Below are 27,709 nucleotides of genomic sequence, written 5' to 3' on the forward strand. Positions count from 1 at the left end.
GAACATGCAGAGCCTCAAACAGATCATTCAGGGTCTTGACGAAGAAGTCTAACAATCTTGTAGATGGGCGTCCACGCGATCTTTTGACGTCCCGTGGAATCCAGTCAGTAATGGCTCTAGTCCAGCGGTTGTCTGTAAACCTCATTACATGTCCAGCCCATCTGATTTTTGATGCCTTGGCAAATGAGACAGTGTCTCTGATTCTTGAGCGTTGACGGAGATCAGAACTCCGGATTCTATCTCTCATTTGAGTGATTCGTGATATTCCAAGCATAGCTCTTTCGATTCCTCTTTGAGAGACCCGAATAGCGTTCTCATCCTGTTTTCGTAGGGCCCAGGTCTCTGAGGCATATATTAATGCAGGAAGAACAGTGGAATCGAAGAGATGTGCTTGTAGCTGGAGGTTCTTTGTCCTCTTAGTTATTTCTTCAACGCTCTTGAAGATATGATGACTACAAAAAATTAAAATAAATACAATGGAAGCCCTCGAAAGATTATTCAGCCAAAGGAAACGAAACTTATATTAAAATATTGTACAGTGACATTATTTATAACAGAGTCAGCTTAATAATTTTAGATAAATCTATATGGCAATAAAAATTGGTGGCAGTGACTTAGGTAAGTGAATGAAAGTGTACATAATCTCTATATCCTATAGAGAGAAGTGTGGAGAGCTCTGATAGGAGCAGCAAGAGTTAGAATATTTCAAAGTTTGTTCTATAAAGAATAAGTCTCATTGATGGGCAAATGCAGCATTAATGCTAATTTGCTCAATTTTCTTTCTTTGTACTTCATTGATATTGAGCTTACTTTAGGTCTGTTTAACTTTTTCTTCTACAGATGCTTTAATGCTATCTCAGGTCATTGGTTTTAATTCTTTATAATATTCTCATAGAATATTAAATGCTATACTATCGATATGCTATGTTATCTTAGATGAGTTCTTTTCTATTTTTCCTATGATAACAAGGAATTGTGGTTGACTTGAAAGTCTCACTCCACCCCGCTCCCTTTCCCTTCCTTTCTATTTATGTGATGATGATAAAAGTGAAACTTGTCTGTAGTGCTTGCATATTTGGCTGTGGCACCTTGACAAGTCACACTTGAAGTTACATGCTCCCAATGTAGTGCTCACAAATAAATACCTACATGTTATAAATTCTATATTTCATGGTAGCACTGAGAATCCAGACAGCAGAATTGAAGCATCACACTTAGAGCATATGGATGGCACCAGGGATTGAACAAAAGGCCTTATGACTGCAAGACTATCTTAAAAGTAGCACTGTAGCACTGTCTTGTAGCACTGTCATCCGGTTGTTCACTGATTTGCTAGAGTGGGTACCAGTAACGTTTCCATTGTGAGACTTGTTGTTACTGTTTTTGGCATATTAAATATGTCATGGGGAGTTTTTCAGGTTCTGCTGTGGGGGAGGGATACTCTCAGAAGCGTACCAGGCTCTCCGAGGGGATGGAGGAATCGAACCTGGGTAGGTCGCATGCAAGGCAAATGCCCTACCCTCTGTGCTATGGCTCCAACCTATTTTTAAAGTAGCTACAATTTGAAGAATCTTAAAAGTAGCTATCTTAAAAGTTAGCTATCTTAAAAGTAGCTTTTGCAAACAAAAAATTTTCCCACGGCTTACTGATTTTGAGGTACTTATTATTTATTCTTATTGTAGTCCTTTCTTTGACATATAATGGACATGTAAATGGCATAAAAACTTTGACACAGTTGTAATGAATGTGAAATACTGATAAAGATGCATAAGAAATTTTGAGTGGAGAGATTTAGACATTGAATCAAGATAGTATAAAAGATAGGGGTCAAGAGTTCCCTCAAGGATATGATTGATTTCTATTCATTCATTGGTATTTTCTAATATGCTGAATGCAAAAGAGTCAGCAATAAAACACATCCTATCATATATTTCTTAATAAATGATTATAGACAAGTAAAATAATAGCTTATTTAATTCTAAAACTCAGGAAGTATCTGTTCAAGTCCTACTTCCCCTTTTATATAAAAATAATTTTTTTTTGGAATGGGTAACATCTAGTTGTGCCTAGGGTATACATCTGGTTCTGTATTTAGGTGGTCTTGGGGGGACAATAAGAGCTACTGGGGGTTGGACAGACATCAGCCATTTGCATGGTAAGCACCTTACCCACTGTATTATCTTGACAAACCCATTTTTTGATAATCAGCATTTTTAATATTTACCCATTTATTTTTTTGTGTGCTTATCTGTTTGTATTGTCAAAGCTTTTGGATGGAAGAGGAAAATTCACTTTTTTTCCCCACAATCTCAATTCTTCTTAAATCAGATCAGATGTAAAATTCTGTCTCTATATTTAGGAGGTGGTATCACCATCTCCCACAAAGTCCAAAGGATTTGTCCACAAAACTTCCAGATAAAATCCGCTGGTTGATTCTAAATGTTAAAACATAGGAGAATTAGGTATCTCAAATTCTTCAGTCGAGGGTATACGAGTAGCAAGTATAGTCAAACTCCTTTTTTCCCCCTTTTCCTCTGTTACTGCTTTTACCTGTCTTTGTCTCTTTCTCTGTGTTTTTTTTCCTCTCCCTAATCTAAGTGAATATTTTGGGGATGTCATATATGTGACTTAAATTTGCTCTTTATTCAAATTTGCTTCACTTCTGGAATTCAAATTCAGAAGCCTGTGGTCCTCCTACAAGTCAGCCCAGAAAAAACAAAATTTGTCAATAACCTAAAATAGAAAACCCCTCACCAGAAAGCCACTGATGTGAGAAGTGAGGAGTCTTTGTTGTTTTGTGGCCATATTTTTTTCTATTTCAGAACTCTTCTATATGAGTACTCCATGGCTATAACCCAGCAGGAAGCCATAAACACCAACATCGAGCATTTAAATCAATCTGAAAAGAACAAGGCTCCCAACTGCAACTTTTCTAAACTTCAAATATATTGTTAAAGGCTTACAAGCAATCAATTGCATTTCCTATATAGTTTTATGAGTGTCACAGAAGTTAAGTGTCTCCTGACTGGACTAGCGGGTAAATCCTCTAGGCTAGTGCCAAAATTGTGTATTGCAGCAGATGGCTGATACAGCAGACAATTGCATAGAATGAACTATCCAGGCTGGTTCCCTAACCTTTCATCACTAGAAATCATTCCCATTGTTTAACTCTGCATCTGCAGCCTATTTACATGGGAGAATTGACTCACTGGATGTTTATGATGTGTGGAGCTGGTGTGAGATACAAGCTAGTCAGATTTTTGAGATGACGGTTTCCACTGCTGAGCAAAGGTCATTGTTTTTAAGTTATTGTATGATATTTTTCTTTTCCATTGCTAGCCCTAATGCCCTTTGAAATAAGACTCTCATGAATGTGAACCCAAAATGTAAGGACATTTTATCTAACTTCCCCTGAACTTGTGATCTTACAGCTGTTGGGAAAATCCACAGCTAGCTGTATCATGATAATCATGGTACATCCTGAAAGCATGTGCTCAATTTTCATTCTTCCTGTGTAAAATGCAACAAGGAATGAGCCACCACATGGATTCTATTGTGCTACTCTGGAAAAAGTTCTCACTAAAACAAATATCTGGCATGGGACTCAGGTACTTGTGAAAAGTGTCTAGTGTCTCCATCCCAAATGGTGCCATGAACCCTAGGAGAAACCAGGAGAGATAATTTTCAATTCCTCCCCTCCAGCCTCCCTTTGTGAAGCAGGTGCAGAATTATTTATCATTTCTATCACAGTCTAGAGGAAAATGAGGGGCATACATTTTATCAAATTACTTGGCAATAGCAAATTTGCCTTGGAGGATGGATATTCTTATTTTTTCTATGGTTATTGAGTTGTTTCACGAAATAATTCCCTTTAGAGAGTAAATAGGAAAAAAATGTAGTGCTAGAGAACACTATCCTTAAAACAAGTGATCCTCTACGTGTATATTATACTGATGGCAATATACATGCAGACATGCCCAATTTTTTATGTATGCATCTACCTATAAAAATTTTTTCTATGTTTGTATATTCTCAAATCTATGTCTTAAGTTAGGTGAAACGGTATTTTATCCAATATCTCATTAAAAAATTAGGTACTTGTTAAAGGTAGAATTGTTATAAAAATGTTTATATGTGGTCTGGAGAGATTGTATGGTGGGCAAGAGACTAGTCTTATTAAGTATCACATATAGTTCCAGGAGTGAACCTTGAGCACTGCTATATGTGGTCCATAAAACAAATAAATTTTATGTATTTATTTAGTGAAAATACATATAATAACAAAAGTAATTTAATAAAATATGCAGTATATATTTTTTAAATACTCCCGACCTGTATCGTATATTATACTATCAATAAATCTTCTATGTTTTGGGATAAAATAGGTAATATTATGGTGTTGCATAAGACTTTTTTCTAAGAGTAGTAGCATATATTATTTCTACTTAGATATTAATTCACAAATTATTCACTTCTTGATAATTTACTATCTACAACATCTAGTTTTATGCTCTCTGAATATTTTGAAAACAATGGGATCCCACAAATGGCTTATGCGAGGCAGAGAGGAGAGAAATAGTCACTTTCTCCCCATCTGCCTCTGATATCCTGGGACCACCAGGGGAGGCTAGGACTGATAAAGTCTGGAAAGTCAGTCTCAGGCCTTACCCAGGTTTTCCAGGTACTTTGTCCTGTCTTGTGAAACGAATGTCAGAAAAGACAAGCAGTGAATTAAAATAGGTTTTATTTGGAGGCTTTTAGGAGGTGGAAGTAAGAGTGAGTAACACAAGAGAAAATGCAGGCTTCTCCAAAGGTTTAGAGAGCCCCTACATATATCCCAGCATTAGATATAAACTATGGAAGTCCATATCTCAAGAGGGGAGGTGTGGGTGCTACATGTGCTCCGATGTATAGACACAATCAGCATGTGGGCCCAGGCATCATATGCACATGCTTCCTTTGTTCAAGGTGGCTTTTATAAGGTTGTTTCCAAGGTGCCCCACATGGGCACCTTTAACTAGGTAAGGGCACATTGCTAGGGTGGTTGCCAAGGGGGCAGAGTTGGGAGTGGTAGATGATCTTCTTTGATATTCCTTTTCTGGTCTTTGTCTTTCTTCCTGCTGTAGTTTCTTGAGAAGGGGAACTTCCAGCCTCCTCTAGGTCTATTCCTGGTACCAGGTGAGAATCTTTTCAGGTCTTACTGTGCTCACCGGGTGGGTACTGAGGGCCCTAGAGCTATTAGTTTTACTATTGCCAAGGAATTTTATTGTCATAGGGGCCCTTCCCTATCTATTTGCCTCCATCAACTTGAAGAAAAACATATATGAGGGGCTGAATAATGATTTTGTCTTTAGTGAAGCAGACCCTTTCAACCACTTATACTGGGATCTGAAATATCAGGCCTTTATCTCCACAAGTGTTCTAATAAATGATTGCTGCAAGATATATTTTGGAGGGATGGAAGATGCTGCCAAGTAGATTTATTAAGTGGTATCATTTTACATCTATCAACCATGTATCAGTGTTACAATTTCTCCCAAATTTGCCTAGTATTTATCTAATGCTTTTATAAAAATGATTTCAGTAACAAGACTTTACATGATATCTACATTCATAATGACTTTGTAATGCACACACTATAGTACTGTTGACTACAGGAATATCATTGTATGTCATAACTCTAAAACTTATTCGGTTTATTAGGCTTAAACTGTATTATTTATTTATTTATTTATTTATTTGTTTTGATTTTTGAGGTCACACCCAGCAGTGCTCAGAGTGTACTCCCTGCTCTCAGGGATCACTCCTGGCAGGAAAAACTGAAAATTTAAAACGAAACTCCAAATTATTACAGTGCCTATTTTTTTTTTTTACTTTATTTCTGTAATGTCAGAAACCTCAAACCATTTTAACTTCCTCAAAAAATGTTAAACTATTTCTGTGATTGGCTTATTTCATTATCATAATGACCTCCTGTTACATCCATGTTGCAGCAAAAGCCTGGGTTTCTTTCTTTGTAAATGTTGAGTGATATTCCATTGTAAGTATATGCTACTTTTTAAACTTTATTTATTGGACATTTATTTGAAGTCTTTAAGGCGCAAGTACTATAATAAATATGGGGCTACAAATGTCTCTGATGCTGAATTCAAATATTTTTGTTCCAAAGAAATTTTTGTTCTAAGAAATGTCACCATTGGAACCGTTGCCACCCCCGCCACGATGAGGCAGTGAACCATTGAGGTGAATCATGTAACGACTGGAGTGGGAAGGAATGGGAGTGAAGGTAGACAGTCCGCAACAACATCTCTGCTTCGCTGATGACATCATTCTTATAATAGCAAACATTAACCAAGCGGCACAAATGCTGGCAGACTTTGACTGTAAGTGTGGAAAGGTCGGACTGCAGCTGAATCTCCCCAAGACAATGCTCATGAAAAATGAACTAGTCGCTGACGTTCCATTTGCTCTCAACAGAAAGAACATCTCCGAATGCAGCAGCTATATCTACCTGGGTCGAGAACTCAACATGAGGAACCACTTGCCACCAGAACTGCGCAGGAGGAAGACAGCGGCTTGGAATGCCTTCAAGAGTATCCAAGAAGTGGTTAAGAGGATAAAGAACCTCTGGCCCCGGGAACATCTTTTCGATTTCACCGTTCTTCCTGCACAACATATGCCTCGGAGACCTGGGCCCTACGAAAACAGAATGAAAATGCTATTTGGGTCTCCCAAAGAGGAATCAAAAGAACTATGCTTGGAGTATCATGCTTCACTCAAGTGCAAGAAGTAATCCAGTGTTCCAACCCCTGTCGAAGACCAAAGATTAGTGATGCTGTATTGTTTGCCAAGGTATCAAAAGTCAGATGGACCGGACATGTAGTGCAATTTGGAGATGACTGCTGGACTAGAGTTGTTACCAACTGGATTCCAAGGAATGTCAAAAAACTGCCTGGCCCCCCACCTATGAGATGGTAGGACTTCTTCATCAATAACCTGAACAAACGGTTTGATGCTCTTTGTGTTCCTGTTATGAGCAGATGCCATTGGGCTACACTAGCACAAGATAGTGACAGTTACTGGCGCCCGCTCGAGCAAATTGATGAGCAATGGGATGACAAGTGATACAAGTGATACTAAGAAATGTTATTTGTAAGTTATCTCAGGTGGTTCTGTTTTTAGTTTATGGAGGGAATTTATAGTGATTTTCACAGTCCCGTAGCTATTTTGAATTCCTCACAAGGTAGAAGGGTCTTGGGACCGAAAGACAGTAGAGAGCGTGGGAGCTGGACTTGCTTGCTGCTTATCTGGGTTTGCTCCCCAGCTTTCCATATGGCCCTCTGACTACTGCCAGGAGTGAAGTCCAAGTGCAGAGCCAGACATTTATAATTTGTAATTTTCATTTGATTTCTGATATCTAGTCACAAAAGTTGTTACGTTAACTTGTTTTTATTCTTTAATTCTCTATTGTTCTCTATACTCAAATCATGCATTGCAGAGATTTTACTTCCTGTGGTGCAAAAAGCCTAGGAAGTTCCTGAAAATTTCTCCCATGAAAGCAAAAATGAGAACAGATAAATGTAAACCCCTGAGCATTACCAGATGTGACCCTCCAAACTAAAATGCAGCAACTTCCCAAAAATAAAGTGTTAATATTTCCATTATTTTTTATCTCTGTTATTTTTACTATTAGTGTAACTGGTATGAGAGACCATCCATACCAGTCACATACCAATCACATCCATACCAATCACATACTTAGTATAATGATGTGATTGGTATAATGATCCATCAGCCATTAAATGATAGATTGGATATACTCTCTGCCATTTATTTTTATCTTTTGTGAATATAACAAAAACTGGTTTGAGTGAGCATCTCATTCTGATTTCTATTTTTGATTTCTAGTGATCATGTTTTGTTACTTTGCATCACCATGTAAGATGTCTTTCTCTTGAATTTCTCTACAGTATTATTTCACTATTTGTTTCTTATATTTTAATAATTTATTCTGTTGTGAATTTCATTTTTAAAATTAATTGGTTTACTTAATCACTTTAGTCAAAGTAATCAAAGTAGTTGAATATAAACCATAATAAAAGGGAAAACAAATTATATACTCTTTCTAGATTAAAAATATTACAAGGATATATATAAACTTTTTCTATAAAAAATCTGCTGAAAAGAGAACCTTTTTAATTCTACAAACTTAGACATTATTGAAAGTCATTATCTTCTATTCAACCATAAGGTAATATTGTTTATAGTTTTTTATGAATTAAACTTTGTCTCCTCATAGATATGTTGAGCAAACCCCATGATTGTATTTGAATAAAATTCTTGCAGAAGATATTAATAATAAAAGATACATTTATGAGGGTGAATCCCTTCTAATACAACTGGATCCTAGCAAGAGGGAGGAAATTACTATGTGAAGACACAGAAAAGACAACCAAGTGATAATGAGATCAAGACTAGGATAATGATCCTGATGACTGGAAACACGACAGCTGACAGCAGAAAGAGACAAATAACTTCTCAGCACCTTGATTTTTCATGTTTAGTACCCAGATCATTGAGAGAACAAGCTATGATACCAAGTGTGACAGTACACAGACTAATCAGTATTTGTTCAGTACTGTTACATATATATTTGAACTCACACATTATAAATTAAAAAAAAATCACTTAAAGTTGCACATTGCATGGACTTCAAAAAAGCCAATAAATACTGAAAAAGCAGATGTGGAACAAATATATTGTGAATTATCTTTATTTAAAATTCTAAATTTTTGAATTTTGTTAAAAGAATAAAAAGTTGATAATATTTACTATTTAAAATTATTTCTGTTTAAAATAAGGCCACTTAAATAATTCATGGAAGTATGAAACTTTCAGACACATTTATGGCTCAGAACTTTTTCAGGCATGCTGTAGGTAGACAAGTATGTTAATTATGATTTGTTGAAAGTAAAATATGTATTTAGGTTAACAATTTAACAACTTGCACATGGCTTATTCCATCATGTAAATTCTATAATTTTTAGTGGTTTTGTCTATACTTCCAATTTGTAGTGCTCTCACCAAGCCAGATGTATCATATTGACAATTGCAGGAATATACTGTTGTTTAGTATGAATAATTCACTGAGGAAGCAGTAGTCACACAGAATAAAGCAAAAACTATGTTACCGAACTACAAAATGATACCTTTAGTCATTCAAAATGATACCGCCTAATTTTATTATTTTGGTTCAATGCTAATTATTAGCAAATATTATCAATATGCTTGCAAATATAGCACTGTAGCATTGTCCTCTTGTTGTTCAATGATTTGCCAGAGCTGGCACCAGTAACGTTTTCATTGTGAAACTTGTTACTGTTTTTGGCATATGAATATGCCACAGGGAGCTTGCCAGGCTCTGCTCTGTGGGCGGGATACTCTTGGTAGCTTGCCAAGCTCTCCTAGAGGGATGGAGGAATCGAACCTGGGTCGGCCGCATGCAAAGCAAATGCCATACCCGCTTTGCTAATATATAATTTATATTTTTATTAAGTACTCAACAGCATTATCATACTAACACATATGTTTACTTTTGTATTTATCATTTAATGCTTTCATGTCACAAAAACTAACTTATAATCTTTACTAATATAATTTTCTGCAACTACCACTCTTAAAGAAGTTGGATATGAGAAGATTTTTGAGCTGAGTTGCACTATAAAAATCAGTGAATATCAGAGTACTAATGAACTTATGCCAAACACATAAACACATTAGTATTCTGACCTGGGTTTGATTCCTCTGCCCCTCTATCTTGCCAGCGTGGCAAAGTCTAGCAAACTACCCATGATGTATTTGGTATGCCAAACACAGTAACAAGTCTCACAATTTGTTGTGAGATGTTACTGGGACTGCTCTAGCAACTCAATGAACAACAGGACGGCAGTGCTACTAAAAACAATAATAATTTATAAGTCACCAGAACTAGAATTACCTTCCATGACATATTATTAAATGAAAAGGATAAATCCATCAATATATTGGGTTGGTCATCTCAAAATACCCAGGGAGTTTTTAATTATAATATAAGTCATATAATAGCACTGTCCACTGTAGCACTGTTCTCCTGTGGTTCATCAATGTGCTCGAGTAGGCCCAGTAATGGCTCCATCATAAGACTTCTTGTTACTGTGTTTGGCATATTGAATATGTCTTGGGTAGATTGCCAGGCTTTGCCGTGCAGGCAAGATACTCTCGGTAGCTTGCCGGGCTCTCTGCGAGGGGCAGAGGAATCGAACCCAGCTTGGCAGGGCTGGCTGTGCGCAGGGCAAACACCCTACCTCTATGCTATCTCTCCAGCCCAGTCATATAATATTTATATTATAATATTTTTATAATATGCATCTGATATTTATAATTAAGTCAAGCATGATGAATTTTTTCCCTCCTCTTCTATTTCTCTCCCTTTCGCTTCTTCAGCTCTTGCCTTTCTCTTGTGGGCTACGCAGAGGTGAACTAGTCAGGTTCATCTTAGTACAAAGTTCCTGGCCTGTATTGAAACTTTATTTTCTTTTTTATCTTTTTGTCACCTTTACACACTTTATTAACACAATGTAAGGGCTGCCTATACATTCTCTTCACTGTGCAGCCTGGCATTGGGATTGGTGACTCTGATGGCCAGTGGAGCTGCTCTTTCATGATTTCTTTGAAATTCTTTGTTAGAGACATTGTCAGCAATCTCAGCTCAATAAGATTTGTTGCAAATCAGCAGCATCTAAAGCTCCTACATGTTGTGGACCGGGAACTTCTGCAAGCCGCTGGGTAGCATGTGCTTTATCTTCTTGTTGCCCCAGTAACCAATGTTGGGCATCAGGATCTGGCCTTCGAATCCCTCGAGCACTCTGTTGTCAATGCCTCTGGGCTTCCGCCAGATCTGCTTAATCATGACATAGTGGTCAGATTGATGCCTGTTGAATTTCTTGGTCCTCTTTTTGACGATCTTGGCCTTCACGAGGGTTCTGAGGGTGGTCCTGGTGCCTTCTAGCAGGAGACAGCAGTCACCTCCATCAGAAGTGGCGAGGAAGAGAAGGGAAAGGATGGAAATTTTCTTATAAAGATTGGGTTAGTCACAGTTTCTTGAGTATTAGAGACATATAAGAGAGGATATCACTGTTGTGTGAAAACTGCATTGTGATATTTTTCCTAATGCTTTTAAATAATTAATTCAAACATCTGTCCTTTTTCTTATTAAACATTTATTAATTTTTTAAAAAGTTCAGGCATCATGATTCACAAGGCCTTAATGAAGGGCTTCTCAAATGATGTTTAGCTTTAGAAAAGAGAATGCAATTATCAAGTTGACATGAGTAATCTAGGCAATGCCACACAAATTAATATTTTCCCATGGAAGTTTCAGAAAATATTTGTAAACATAAAATTTGTAGTCTGGATATCTGTATAAACAATAGCTTAATGATTTTGATAGCCTGACTTAATAATTATAAATATGCACATATATGTTAAGAATCTTTACAAATCTTTACAAACAGTAGCACTATAGCACTGTCCTCCCGTCGTTCAACAATTTGCTCAAGCAGGCACCAGTAATGTCTCCATTGTGAGACTTGTTACTGTCTTTGGCATATTGAATATGCCACAGGAGGCTTGCCAGACTCTGCTATGCGGGCAGGATACTCTTGGTAGCTTGACAGGCTCTCCGAGAGGGACAGAGGAATCGAACCCAGGTCGGCCACGTGCAAGACAAATTCCCAACCTGCTGTGCTATCGCTCCAATCCACAAACAGTGGAAATTCAACAAATAAGTTTTCCTGTAGAAGAAATTACTGGCAGACTCACACGTTTCACATAGTTTTTGTTTCATCAAATGAAAAAGTGGTTTTTGGGATTTGATATTCTTTGTATGGTGTTGGCAGTCTCCTGCTCCCGCGCCTGGCTGCCCTCACCGGGGCCCCTTGGAGGGGAGTGGGTTGAGCTTTCCTCCCCGCCCCGACCAGGGCTCCGGCAGCCAAAGACCTCCAGGACCAGCCACCATCATGCTGAGACCACTCTCCGCACACATGAAGGTACTGGCAGAGGGACAAAGCCACGTGGGTTCCGGGGCCGAGATCTCCAAGACTACTCGAATTGGGGCCGAGCATCCTCCACCCAGATCCTCCAAATTCCAGTAGGCTGGGGTCACATCCACCAACTGGCCCCCTGGCGCCGTGTAATCCCATCAACGGCCAAGACTCAGAGACTGTAAAAACCAGCTCCCGGACATCCTTTTATGACATCTTATTATCTCATTCCTTCTTTGGACAAACTGGCAAGCTACTGAATGTAGCCTGCCCACACGGCAGAGTCTGGCAAACTCCCCGTGGCGTACACAATATGCCAAATACCAGTAACAGTGATGGGTCTCATTCTCCTAAAGAGCCTTGAATATAATCTCAAGGCTAGGATGAAGGAGACGTTACTGGGGTCTGCTCGAGGCAATCAACGAATAACAGGATGGTTGTGATTTGTGATTCGTATGGTGTTGAAAAGACGGAAATAATATATTTTGAGCACCAGTTATCCACAAGATATGATATGCACTTCATACATTTTAATGCACATAAATCTTACTTCACCCTCAATAACTGCTTCTTTATTAATTAAAAATAAAATAACAAACTAGAAGGAATTATAGAACCCGCAATAGTAGCAAATTATGGCAGGGTAATGAGTAGAGTCAGATAGACAAGATCCAGTACTTTAATAGAGCTCACTTCTTGCCATTGATCTACCAAACATTATTTGTATTTCCAAAGCCATATGCTAGTTTCACAAGTGGGTATAGATGCTTTTGGGGATGTTCCTTTCAATTTATCAATTTACATGTTTCAATTTTGTCTCTAAAATTGAAAGCCACCATGTTTCTGGGTTCTTATTGGTAATCTTATACCATTTTGTGTTTCAAAATTTCCTATCTACAAAATTACAAAAGAAAGTATAAATACCGATATCAAATCTTTCCAGTTCACCTTTCAGCAGTTTAAAGGTATCTGGTATTCAAATAGTTTATTAAAATAGTAAAATGTTTTCCATTAATAAAAGCACCATACTATGCCATGCATGTTTTCTGACAAATGTTTTGTTACTGGTGAAAGTAGTCAGTAAAATTGTATATTTCTGTAAATAACAATACCATAGTAACATAACTCACACACTTGACAACAGGAGTGAGAGATTTTCATAGTAATTTGAATACTAAGCATATTATTTCTATGGGAAAGCATGTGAAAACCAACTAAATAGAACATTAAAGATACTATAGATACTGTAATGTATTGTAGACACTCAAAGCCCAAGAAGAATGTTACTTGAATCATTTAATCAGATTCTGATTATTTTCATTTTAAAAGTCAGTTTAAGAACACAAAAGTTCTCTTTAGGATGTGCTTTGAGTGTTTTGGTCTTTCTCACCAAGCATGGAAAAACTCCCCAGTCATTCACTCACACTATAGTCTGCTTCACAGACCAACTATTTCAAGAAACTTGCTGAAATTTTACAAGATTATGGTCCATTACCAAAGACATCACATTGATGCATGAGAATCAAGTAAATATTAATTGATGTTCTCAAATATTTTTGAATATGCATAATTAAATTAGATGCCCCTGAGTTTAAGAGTAATGAGTATAATTAACAATTATTAGTTTATATTCAGTGGAGATAATTTCTTTGGTTTTAATTTTTGCAAATTAAGAAAATTAGTTCCTGGATATTGTTTTTTTGAAAATGAGTACTTTAACAAAAATATAATTGAATCAAATCAGTGTCTAGCTGATAGATTATTGAAAGGAAATTGTAAACTCTAATTGTGATAATTTGTATGCATTTTGTGTGAATTTAGTTACACATTTATGTGAAAAACCTGTATTTAATTTATGAAAATGTGAAATATAAGTATAATTGATAACAAACATTGTTGAACGTAAGCAAATATTCACCCACAGATATCTGAGTGACAATGGCTTAGAGAAGAAATAATCCATTTTATTTATTTACTTTTTTATAATTTATTTATTTATTGAATCACTGTGGGAAAAGTTACAGAGCTTTCAGGTTTAGGTCTCAGTCATGTAAATATCAAACACATTTCCCTTTACCAATACTTATTTTTAAGCGTGAACCCCAATAGGACCCCACCTCCCACCCCTCCCAATTCCTGTGAGGCAGATGAGTTCTAGTTAACACTCTATCTACTTTGACTAGATTCATTCTTTCGATAAAAGATGCACCATTATTATTTAGAGTTTACGACCCCCTCTCCCCCCAAATCACACATGCCGAAAAAGCGTTGTGAAATGATTTGCTTTCTACAGCTGGGTTTAAGAATTAAATGATGTTGTGCGGCCACAATAGCGGCCGCGCGGTTTTGGATTTCTGCTATTTTGCTTATTAACCCTGGAAGTATTTCTATTAAAAGTTAGATAGTTAAGAGATTGGTTTCTGTGCTCTGGAGTCATGGTCGTGTTGGAGAGCCGCTCGTGGGGGGCAACTGGTGACCTCGGTAGGGCGTGAGGGACGGAACAGAACGGCCCCCCTTCCCATGAGGTCCCTGCCGCCTCCCATCCCCGGCTCAAACCTGCTGTCCACAAGGCTCACGTGCAGCCGCCATCTTTCTTTCCAGAGAGGAGAGGGGGAAAGAGGCAACACCCTTTCCCCTCCGGGCAGGCATGCTGGCACGGTTTAACACATAGTCCATTCGCTTTTATGCTCCAAGCTGCTGGTTTTCTGCGTTAAGCACTTGTGCTTCTGGGGCCGTGGCCGTGCCAGAGTGCCGCTCGTGGGGGGCCAACTGGTGACCTCGGTAGGGCGTGAAGGAAAATAATCCATTTTATAAAGGAGAAAAAGTTGTCAAAATTTACTTTTAATGCTTTACAAGTACTGGATTAAATTTATAAGATGAATACAATTGTGTACTCATGATTCAAGAGATATTTAAAAATATTTATGGTAACAGAAATATTATGAATCATCTCTCATTTCAGAGACTGTAGAGATAATCGAATTATTATAGAGTTCACCTTTTATGTAAGTAACTCAGGTTCACTCCCATGTTCTCTATATAGTCCTATAACCACCACTTGGAGTGGTCCCCGAATGCAGAGCTAAATGTAAGCCCCGAGCACTGCTGGTTGTGACCCAAAACAACAACAAAACATCCCCTTCCCCAAAATATTATTTATCATTTTGTACATATACACATAAATTTATATATCATATATAACCTATACTTGTAGTTGAGTATATCATATTATACAGCTATTTATCCATCCATCTGGGCTGGAGCGATAGCACAGTGATAGGGTGTTTGCCTTGCACGCAGCCAACATGACCAACCCGAGTTCGATTCCTCTGCCCCTCTCGGAGGGCCTGGCAAGCTACCGAGAGTATCTCGCCCGCATGGCAAAGCCTGGCAAGCTCCCTGTGACATATTCGATATGCCAAACACAGTAACAAGTCTCACAATGGAGACGTTACTGGGCCCGCTCGAGCAAATCGATGAACAACAGGAGGACCGTGTCTGATATCCATCCATCTAATGTATTAATCCATGCTTATCTATTACATGTACACATATAATGAAGATAAATTATTGTCTAGAGAAATATGTGATTAGTAAAAGACCACTAAACATAATATTATATTATAATATAATAACAAGTAACTTGCTAAACAAGAAATTAATACTAAAAAGAAGACAATTAATAAGGAGGTGATTAATAAATTGCAAACTTGTAAAACTTGTTCATGTATATAATAGTATTGGTGGATGTGAAATTCTAAAGCTACTTGTCTTCAACTCCCAAATCTAAAGCATTAGCATAATAGTTTCCATTTTTAAGTTTTGATATTCATAATACACTAGATCCTATTTTTGTTGCTACTTTTAAACTCTGAATACACATTTTAAAATGCCTTACTAAATCTGTGAGAAGTCAGGGACTTAAAAGATTCTTAGGGGATATATGAAGAAAACTAAAAGCTTAAGTAGAATTACATTAAATAAACAACATAGCATAGTTAAGGTATTTGGAGTTTACTTAAGCCAAAGAATGTGAATCAATTGTGATTGCTATTTACTTCACAAATACTGAGAAATAGTAAGAATGTCTGAAACTATCAAAGGCAATCAAAACATCAAATGGTTATGTTTTTCAAAATTGTTTGAATGTTCTTTTTATGTTTCAAATTGAATAGTAATTCAAGAAGGCAAGTAAATGAGAATAGCTATTAGATTAAGCGTATGGATATATTTTGCCTTCATTTGTATATATAAAGCATGAACCAAAAATAATAAAAGTAATAAAAAGATACCATTAACTGAATTCTTAGTAAACATAATGTTGCTAATGTAAAACTTAAAATACTTTTTTTACACTTTCTTTTTATTGATATAATTTTTCTAAATATATATTTAGCCATAAGTATCTTTCATAGCACAATACTTCTTATTGTGGGTCTTAAAATGGGCATTTGCTGAATTAGTCACAATACGCATTATCTGAAAAAGATGCAAGTATTTTATTTTTTCATTTAATGATGCAATATACAAACGTTCCTAACATATATTTTCATGTAATTTTTTCTTTCACATTTACAACTCAAAATATTGTTGAGCCTGAGGAATTGTTGTAGACACTAAATGGAGCATACTCTATTAGTTTTATGAAAGCTTGTTCCAATACATTTGTTTCCTTACACTCTAAAGTATGTTCATTATGTGATTTGATGAGGTGGGTGCATGGCCGAGTAGAGTTGTAAGAGGTCACTGCATCTCGACTTAATAAAACATCAGAAATCCAAAATCGCGTGGCCGCTATTGCTGTCGCACAACATCATATGGTTTTCATAACCAGCAACAGAAAACAAATTATTTCAAATGGCTTTTCAGGAGTTCTGATTGGTGGGGGGAAATTCCAAACAATAATGGTGCATCTTTTGTCGAAATAATGAATGTATTCAAAGTAGAGAGAGAGTTACGTAGAAATCATCTGCCTCACAGGCATCAGGAGGGGTGGGGGTTATATCGGGGTTCTTGGTGGTAAAAAATAATTACTGGTGAGGGGAAGGGTGTTTGATCATTGTGTGACCAAGGCTTAAACCTAAAATCTTTGTAACTTTTCTTACGGTGATTCAATAAACAAATAAAAAAAATAGGTTACTACCCAATCTACCATTGAATATGCTTTTTTCAAGTCAGTTGGGACCCTTGAATTGCTGAAACAAACAAAAAATAATAAAATAAAAATAATTTACTAGTGGAAAAAATAAATAATTTTCTTAATGTTGAACAAATATATGAATTATTAACATAAAGGAACCATATAGTAATATCTGCCTGTGCTTTACACATTAATTTAAGAAATTGTACTTGGTTATCAAATCATGAAAAAGTATCTCACTCTTTTTAATAACGGAATAATAATTTACAGTACTTAAAACTCATAATCTTTAGGAGAATTTCCCTATTGATAGAAACTTTAGGAAATTCTATTTGGTGGGCGCACAGTCAACACTTTGATTATGGTATTTTTCTGTCTGTGGTTCTAGGGACTGAACTCAGGACCTCCTTTGTAAAAAGCTTGTGTTTGAAAACTGGACCATACCCACAGCCCTGATTACCATTGCTCCTTGTTATATTTTTCCATTTCTATGACTCTCCTAATGATTAGATATTCTAATTCTAATTAGTAGAAAGGCTGACTTCAGAAATATTTTTACAGACTGTGAATCTTCTCTCAAGAGACCAGGTACGCATATCTAAAAACATCACAATGTGCTGTCAGGTACATTTTCTCATTTGTAACAAATCCTTCACATTGTCTGTAGCACTGTCCTTCCATTGTTCATCACTGGAGCGGGCCCAGTAACGTCTCCATTGTGGGACTTGTTGTTACTGGATTTGGCATATGAATATGTCACAGGTAGCTTGCCAGGCTTTGCCGTGTGGGCGAGATACTCTCAGTAGCTTGCTGGGCTCTATAAGAGGGGCTGAGGAATCAAACCCGGCTCGACTGGTCCCGCTGCATATCCTACCGCTGTGCTACATTTGTCTAATGCGAGTAAATTTGTTAATTTGGGAGGGGGGGCACATCTAGTTTTGTTTGAGGGCTATTCCTAGTTATGCGCTTGTTGGGGCGACGGGTGGAGGTTCTTCCTGACAGTTTTCCTGGGGAAATCATGCAGTAACAGGGTTCAAACCCTCATCTCTCACATGCAAAATACAGGCTTTAATACTATCTTTGTGTCTCCAGTATTTGTGTCTTAAGGAAAATGATTAGTCACTCATTTTATTTTAATTTTTAATTTTCCTGAAAATGATCTATGCTTTGTTATTCTTTTTGTGTTACTATTTACTTCTTTTATTTTGGTTGTTCACTTTTGTTTGTTTTAGATCATACCTGGTTATGCTAAGGGTTTACTCTTGACTCTGCACTCAGGTATCAATCACTTCTGTTAGCCTCCGGATATAGATTGGATGCATGCAAGGCAAGCACCATACCTGCTTTACTATTGCCTTGGCCCTATTATTTACTTCTTATAAATCATATTAACTTCCTTATTAGATTTTAAAAATTTTATTCACGAAAATTCTTGAAATATTTTGAAATGTACTCCCTAACTGGTTTTCTTCTTTTGGAAATATGTGTGTTTTAGAAAATGGTTCTCAGAATAATCAAATGCAAGAATATCAGGTTAAATATTTTAGTATCCAAATCTAAAGTAGAACTTTAATATTCAATCTTTAATGATTTTTAGAGTCAACCCTCAATCCCCGAACATTTTTCTAAAAATTGACTAAGCAAATTTGAAAAATCTTATACATATAATATTATAAAATGATTGGAATTTAGAGCCTACATGTGTAAAATGCCAACATTCCTGTTTAATGACTACAATCTAGTTAAATCAAGTGTCACTCAAGGAAAATATTCTAATCAAATTTGAATGATCAAGCTGATAATTATAGCTTTTCACTGGGTCCAATTTTTAAACACCTGAGAGCAAATTATTCTCTAATTTTGCAGTAGTGCTGACAACAGATGACATATTCTTGACCACATTTTACAGTCCAGCCATAGATGAAACAAAGGAAATATTTTCAGTATGGGAATACCAGAGAGAGAAATCTGGCTCTTGGCAAAATATAATGCACATGGCTCTAGTCATTAAAAAAAGAGACTATAATTAACAATGCTGAGGTAAAGGTAAAGGTAAAGGCCCTCCCGTTGATCGTCGATTTGCTTGAGCGGGCCCAGTAACGTCTCCATTGGAGACTTTGTTGTTACTGTGTCTGGCATATCGAATACTCTCGGTAGCTTGCCGGGCTCTCCGAGAGGGGCGGAGGAATCGAACTCGGGTCGGCCATGTTGGCCGCGTGTAAGGCGAACGCCCTATAATTTAATATCAGTAAACTAATTATAATACTTGCTTATACTTTTCAAGTTGCACTTGAAAAGGTCTGGTTGGGCTTGATTTAATCTTTGTGGGTTGAGATGAACTTTAAAGTCTGAAATTCTGCCAACTCAAAAGTCAGGCCAGAGTCCATGGCTACCTATTTTCTACTATAATTTGATTAATATAAGTGCACAAAAGCAAAGCGAATACAACACCATGAAAACAGTAAGTATTTGAAATGATTTTTCAGTTTAAGAGAAAATTAGACATTGATTGATCACACAGTTCCCTTGCTGAAAGACTTCACCACAATGCCCCCTTCCAAATGGGGATGATGAAAAATGCCCATTTAGTCACTCTGCCTACATCTTGTTAAGTTGCAGTAATTCTACTGTCTTCCCTTAAATCCAAGTCCAAAGTGGCCTCAAAAGGGACAGGACAGGGGCTGGCAAGATAGTACAGCAGGTAAGTCACTGCACACAGCCAACCTGAGACTCAAATGATTTACTGAGCTCTGCTCGAAGTTGCCCCAGAGAGCAGAGCTCAAAGTAAACACTGAAAAGTACTGGTGTGCACCCAAAACCAAACAAAATCAAACATAACCCACCAAAAATAGGAACAAAACAGAGATAACATGGACCAGTTATTGAAGTAAGAAAGAAGATTAACAAAAGCAAACTAGAGTTGAACTTAATCCACTGGATTTCAAGTGAGAGTGTATATTTCTTAGCTTGTTTATTTATTTTGATTTGGGAATCTATATTTTGAATTTAAGGACTAAAAGTAAATTCTACTATCTTGCATGCAGTTTACTCAAGAGCTCTACTATCTCCCTATACCTAGGCATATTTTCATAACCATTTCAATAAAACAAGTATAAAAAGCTAAATAAATCATTTGTAATTCACTTTAATTTATCTAACAAACATATTTACATTATAGAGTGGTCATTCCACTTCTCTCCTAATAGTTAAGTACTTTAGGACCTTAGGGATCACATCAATCATGTGGTATTTGTGACCAGTTCAGCCAGACTGGGAGGAAACCTCTGCACTTTGTACTGTGAAACACAGTAATGACAGTAGTAACGTTTGGTTTGGGAGTTCTTCTAATGTCCTATGAGAGACCATTGTGAAGCTGTCTTTTAGAAATAGCTTGCTTCATAAAGATTAATAGCACTAAATAAAAATTCCTGCACGCTGGAATTGAGTAACTAAGAGATGAAGGTTAAGAGTAGTAGTACTGAAAGATTAGAGAAGGGATTTACATTCTATAAGGTGTCTTGAAAGCCATAAAACAACAGAAAAACACAGCAAAAGTAATTTATAGTAATTATTAAATTATAATAATGGCAATAACAAAGAATATGTCTGCATATGCCCTATCAGGCTAAATATATTCATTATATTAAAATATCTTCAAGTAAAATAGTGTCCATCTTTGTCCTAGATGTGCATGTGTGCACACACACACACACACACATACACTCACACAAACACACACACACTTAAGGAACATATTATAAAGACCATATAGCTCATAGTTACTATGGAAGCTTGTAGACCAAATATACAGGATCCAAGTTATATAGTTTTCTTTCCTTTTTTTTTTTTTGATTATTTGTGTTTTGAAGGGGGACTCCCAAATGGGAGTACCCAAATGGGTACTTCCTGGCAGTACTTTGTTAACTGAATGATGGCTCAATGCAAGAGCTGAAGGATGCATTGTGTCTGACACTTCGTGTTTGGGGAGTTACCTGAGCCACTCCAGTGGTCCTCCGGGACCTTCAGTGTTACCCCAGGAGATTTGGTTACTGGGATTGAACTAGGGTCAGGCACTTAACGTGATCTGCATCTTAACCTCTCTACTCTCTCTTTGATCCCAAAGTTGTATAAACTCAGTTGAGTTTATCCATGAAGAGGTGTATATTTTGCTTTTGTTGACAGAAAATCCATGGCTAGTTCCATTTCTACCACCAATATCCATTGTTTGCACTAGTGCAGTTATTACAAAAATGAGGAAAGCAGAACATAGGAGCTAATGTTCTCATGTCCTTCTCAAAGTCATTACCCACATCCCTGTTTTTCTACACAAATAGCTGTTGATTTAATATCTCTGGTGGATTTGATGATTAGCAAAGCATCAGTTATGTTTGTGTATCCCAATAGTTTGGGATGGATGAAAAACAGTTAGCCCTATATGCATTAGCTATTGCTATTGTAGTTCTTAGTCTCACAGGTATCAGCTACAATAAGAGTGATGAAGTGCCTAAATACAGACGTTGACACATAGAATTATCTCTGGAGTAGTATTTATTCAGATTTATTTTCATAAGTCTAGAATTTTTTGTTCCTTCAATAGACAGCTGTGTATATTGACTTAATTTAGGTATCGAAGGGGACCATTTCTTTCTCCAAAATTGGCAGAAAAAAGACATCTTCAGGATTATGGTCAAATGCAACAAGAGATTCTCTTTTGGAAAGCAACCTTGGCAGCCCCTCTTCTCTGCATGACATTCATTAAGCACTTTGTTTTTCTGGCAACACCAGCGTAAGGGTTTTCTGCTTAACTATTCCATGACTATGTACAACTTTAGAGAGACAAGGATGTCACTGATTCAACAAACCTAAGAGGTGTCTAAGAAGAAATTGAATTTGAATTATTCTTAAAGCAATAATGGATTTACAAAGTCTAGTTGCTCAACTGTTGGCATTTTGCTAATGCTACAATTTTTCGGAGCCTGTTTGTTACCTTTTAAATAAATAAATATATGTACACACATATACATATGAATACATACATGCACAAACATACACACACAGAGGGGATAATTATTAACTGAACTATTTAATATGAGTGTCAAATTTAGGGCAATAAGGAGTTAATAAAATTTTGAATTCTTAGTAAAGATCCCGAGATTCTTCATTAATCTTTTTATTTTGACTCTGCATGTTATATAAATTATGGAATCAGAGTGCAAACCCAACATCACATTTGGGAAAGAGGAACTTTACCAGTGAGCCATATCCCTACCACTGATTGAAGCTTTCATTCAGATCTTTAGATTTCTTTGTTAGGTGGAAATTGCATTTTTTTTCTTGATAAACTCTCAAATCAAAATAACTGATCTAAGGTGCACATAAGGAAAATGAGAAGAATTTCAAGATGCAGTATGGATCATATGAATGTAGCAGAAAGGAGCAGGAAATATCTCTAAGATTTAAAATCTTTGAGACTGCTTTAGAGTTAGAGTTAGGGAAACTGCTTATGTCAAGGAACTGGACTTCAGTGTTTTGAGTTTTTTCTCTTAAACTTTTAGAAAACAAAATGACCGAGTTCAATTCTATAAAGAAAAAATTGGACTTGTTCTTGGAAGGTTTTGTATCCTTTGTGCAGAGAATTAACTTTTTTCTCAAAGAGTTACAAGACTAGGAGTTACTTTCCTTTTAAAAGATGTGTATGGGAATGTAATCCACCGAAGCAACACTGACATTCAATTCATGAAACATTTCCTGGTAAAACAGAGAGAAGATCAGTAGACAAAAACAAATAACTAAATACTACCTTGAAATTTATATGAGAATGTCTACGTATAGACGGAGTTTCTATGATCTTATACACAGACATAGATATATTTACTTAATACAATATACCAAGTGGTTAGAACCCTTAGATAGAAAAGTCAGATGCTGTAAACCTCCATGAATTAACCCAGAACGCACATCCTTGCTGATCTAATGAAACAAGAGATTGCCTGAGGAGAATATGTTAGGCAGTGCTTCTGGGAACGGCATTCATTAATGTAGGGATGATTGTTTACTTGACTCTGTAGTATATATATACAAACTCATATGTCAGACAACAGACTACAGAAGTAACAAAAGAGTATAATACATGCTTTCCTGAAAAGGATCTTATGGTTGTAATGTTCGATATAATTTTTCTTTCATCATTAAGATCAATATCTGAAATAAGCATTTCAAATCCAGTATTTGTTCTTTGGGTGTCAAGAAAGTTATTAGAGAGTCATTTTTAACATGTGCAACAATTATAATTATCAAAATAATACAGCTTTTGTGCAATTACTTTATATATGTATATCCTAGAACTGAATTGACTTAGCTTAAACGTTTCCAATTAATGGTTTAAGAGAAGTCAAATAATGAAATAAGGAATTCAGTTAAACTTTACCTTCTATATAACCATTTAAAATTTTCTAAAATATTATGCTCAATGTCTTAAATATGAGATCGCTTATTAATTTGTTAATAATAAATACATAATTAGAATAACAAATGCTACCCTTTTCCTCAAGATTCCATTTTCAAAGCCTAATTTTTACCATGTTGATTACACAAAATTAAAATTACTAACTAAAGCCACTGTCACCACAATGCCGTGACTCAGGCTGGAGTGATAGCACAGTGGGTAGGGCGTTTGCCTTGCATGCAGTCAACACCACCCACACAAGTTCGATTCCTCTGTCCCTCTAGGAGAGTCTGACAAGCTACCCGTGACGTATTTTATATGGCAAACACAGTAACAACAAGTCTCACAATGGAGACGTTACTGGGCCCGCTCGAGCAAATCGATGAACAACAGGACAGTGATAGTGACAGTGAACTAAAGCCATGAATATAACAGCTCCTTTGAAATTTTTCATGAGACTAACCCCATGTTTATTAACAATAAAATCACATATGGTTATTTGATCACTTTAATATCAACAAAACCAAGGTATTGCTTATTTATTTATTTAACCTTTTAGAAATTAAGATACTTTATAGGTTATTTCATAGACATGCATGCAAAAGGGGAGTTCATTTATCATGCACACATCATATATAATGTAATTGAAAGGTTTTTCTTTCAATATTTCCACCAGGCCCCTCATTTTTTTTTTAAATAGGAAATCGTGGCCTTATAAATTGTAGTAGTAAGGAAATATTCCAGTGAGAAACAAATGTTTTATTTGGTTTAATTTGTCAGGCTTCCATATAATGAGCATTGTTTCTTGCCTATCTGACTCCAGTCTCATGGATCTATTCCCACACACTCATGGATGCACTGAACTGTAACTTATTGAGGGGACTAGTATTTGCAATACAGTTATAATCAATTGTGATCCATCCTTGTGCGAACAATACTATAAAATTATACTGTAGTTCATGCTTCATTAAGCACAATAGTCATTTTCAAGTGTAAATTTAAAACATTTCCCATTATGAGTTATTAGTCTTCCCAGGTTGGGTCTACTTTGAAAAAAAAAAAGCTTGTAAAGTTTGCAGCTAGATTTGTGCTTAATAAATAATCGTGCCCATTAGAATCTGCATGTTTATTCTAGAAATTCAGAAAAACAGCTTTGCTAATGTCATATCTATTATGCTTGGAATGTTGCCTAAAATGAAGTGCTATGGGACAAGACAGACTCCATAGTATTTGCCATGTGAACTTCCTGGATTTCAGCAGCTGAAAAGGGATAACCTAGTCTAAGGAAAATGATTTTTTTTGAATACAAGTTGTTAATAGCCGCTTTCTTTGTTCACATTCATTCAGTTAGAAGATTGGAAAATATATTGAAATTACTTAAAAGAATGACTTCATAACCTTTGTGTTTTCCTGCTTTTGTTTCTGTTTGGGGACCACACAGACAGCCCTAGAGCTGGCCTTAGATATATGTTATGGAATTGTTCTTAGTATTTCTCTGGGAACCACATGATACAGAGGATTAAACCCAGGGCCATAACATGCTAACCATGAAATGTGGTCTTTTGAGTCATCCTTCTATCTCCTTAAAGTTCTTGTAATGCAACTTTGTTAAAAGGATAGCAACTTTGAAAATAGATGCTACCTTTAGATTTGTTACTGGTTTAAGTTTAGCAGTCATAGGAGGAGAATGTTGGTTTTTTGTTTTGGTTTTTGTTTTTTGTTTTCTTTTTGGGTCACACCTGGTGATGCACAGGGTCACACTCCTGGCTCTGCACTCAGGAATTACTCCTGGTGGTGCCCGGGATGCTGGGTTTCAAATCCAGGCCAGCTGGGTGCAAAGCAAACACCGTACTCGCTGTACTATCGCTCCAGCCCAGGAAGAGAATGTTTAAATAAATAATTTATCTCCCAGTCCTAAAGCCTACAGTCCTATTAGAAATCAGTAATTTTCCTCTTTGGAATAGATTCAATTTCATTCATTCATCATCCTGTTATTCGTCGATTGCCTCGAGCAGGCCCCAGTAACGTCTCTTTCATCCTAGCCCTGAGATTATATTCAAGGCTCTTTAGGAGAATGAGACCCATCATTGTTACTGGTATTTGGCATATTTGGTATGCCACGGGGAGTTTGCCAGACTCTGCCCTGTGGGCAGGCTACATTCGATAGACTGCAAGTTTGTCCAAAGTAGGAATGAGATAATAAGATGTCATAAAAAGATGTCCTGATAAGATGTTCTGGGAGCTGGATTTTATAGTCTCTGAGTCTTGGCTGTTGATGGGATTACACGGCGCCAGGGGGCCAGGTGGTGGGTGTGACCCCCGCCTACTGGAATTTGGAGGATCTGGGTGGAGGATGCTCGACTCCAATCCGAGTAGGCTTGGAGATCTCGGTCCCGGAACCCGTGTGGCTTTGTCCCTCTGCCAGTACCTTCATGTGTGCAGAGAGTGATCTCAGCATGGTGGTGGCTGGTCCTGGAGGTCTTTGGCTGCCAGAGCCCTGGTCGGGGTGGGGAGGAAAGCTCAACCCGTTCCCCTCCAAGGGGCCCCGGCGAGGAACAGCCAGGCGCGGGGGCAGGAGACTGCACTGGTCTCAATTTATAAAAATATTTTAAATTTAACCTCATCTGACATTTCTCCTCTCCTGATGATCTTAACAGAAGTTCAACTTGATAATGAAATATCTTCTTTGAATATAACAATGACCCTTTCAGAACATAATTTATCTTATTCCCACAAAGGTTTAGAAAGGATAGCGGGTGGATGTTTCAAGGACCATCTTTCACAGAAACTCAGAGCTCCTGATTATACTAGGATGCAGGCAGGAGAGAGGGATGATGGGAAGATGGATGGGGGTAAGATTGGTCACCGAGAATACTTATAACAAATATGAGATTTAAGATTTCTAAGTGGCTCTCATGAGTTGATCTACCTGGGCACCAGTTTCTATCCAAACAGTGAATATGACTTGCTGAATAATCTGTGTACTTTAATCTCTCTCAGACAATGGATCTTGTCTCTTATGGCTTCAATGTCTTCTTTTATTATGAGTATTACTTCATCACAAGCTATTTAAGATATCAGAGGTTATTCACAGGATAAGTGTCCTAAATATAAATTCAAGTATAAAATTATTCATTTTATTTATTTATTTATTTTTTGCTTTTTGGGTCACACCTGGAGAAGCACAGGGGTTACTCCTGGCTCTGCACTCAGGAATCACCCCTGGCGGTGCTCAGGGGACCATATGGTATGCTGGGAATCGAACCCTGGTTAGCTGTGTGCAAGGCAAATGCCCTTCCTGCTGTGCTGTTGCTCCAGCCCCTATTCATTTTATTCTTATATTTACATGCAGAATCAAATATGTGTTAAGTAATAGGCATACTCATGTGAATTTAGGCTCCCTAGTTTCTGATACTATTCATCCTTTGAATAATACCAGTTAATATATACTGTTTACTGTTAATATGTAAATTAACATCATTCTTTATTCCCTATGGGAAAACTAGTGTCTGTTAATCTGATATTCAATGTGAGCTGCTATTTAATCCTATTTAATCTCTCAATACTACTTCTAGTGATTTTTTTTTTTTTTACTTTTTGGTTCAGACCTGGCAGTGATCAGAGGTTACTACTGGCTCTGCTCTCAGGAATTACTCCTGGAGTGCACAGGAAACCTTATGGGATGCCAAGGAGCAAACCTGGGTCGGCCATGTGCAGGGCAAAAACATCCTACCTCCATACTACCACTTCAGCCAATCTTCCAGTAATTCTTAAAGTTGAATGAGGATAGAAGAACATGGATAATATTTAAAACAAAACATCACCTCAGAAGAAGCTTATAAATTACTAATGGAATTCTGAAAAAAAAATTTTGGTGTAAACTTGATGGATCTGTTCTTTGGATATACGTATGTTAAAGAAAAACAATGATATACTTCATGAGAAGGAAAGGAGCAGACAGGTGATCATTGCAGAAATAAACTGTTACTTTCATGAAAGCTTGTGATTGTTTGGGATCTCAACACAAGTGTGTGTGGTCAATGG

General features: G+C 36.8%; 1 pseudogene; it reads right to left on the reverse strand.

Moving 5' to 3' along the window:
- Positions 1 to 10,627: 10,627 nt before the first annotated feature.
- Positions 10,628 to 27,404, reverse strand: LOC130041261 (60S ribosomal protein L32-like; annotated as a pseudogene).
- Between the last annotated feature and the right edge of the window lie 305 nt (positions 27,405 to 27,709).

Source organism: Sorex fumeus, unplaced genomic scaffold (assembly GCF_029834395.1).
Source record: "Sorex fumeus unplaced genomic scaffold, SorFum_2.1 ptg000098l, whole genome shotgun sequence".
Lineage (NCBI taxonomy): Eukaryota > Metazoa > Chordata > Mammalia > Eulipotyphla > Soricidae > Sorex > Sorex fumeus.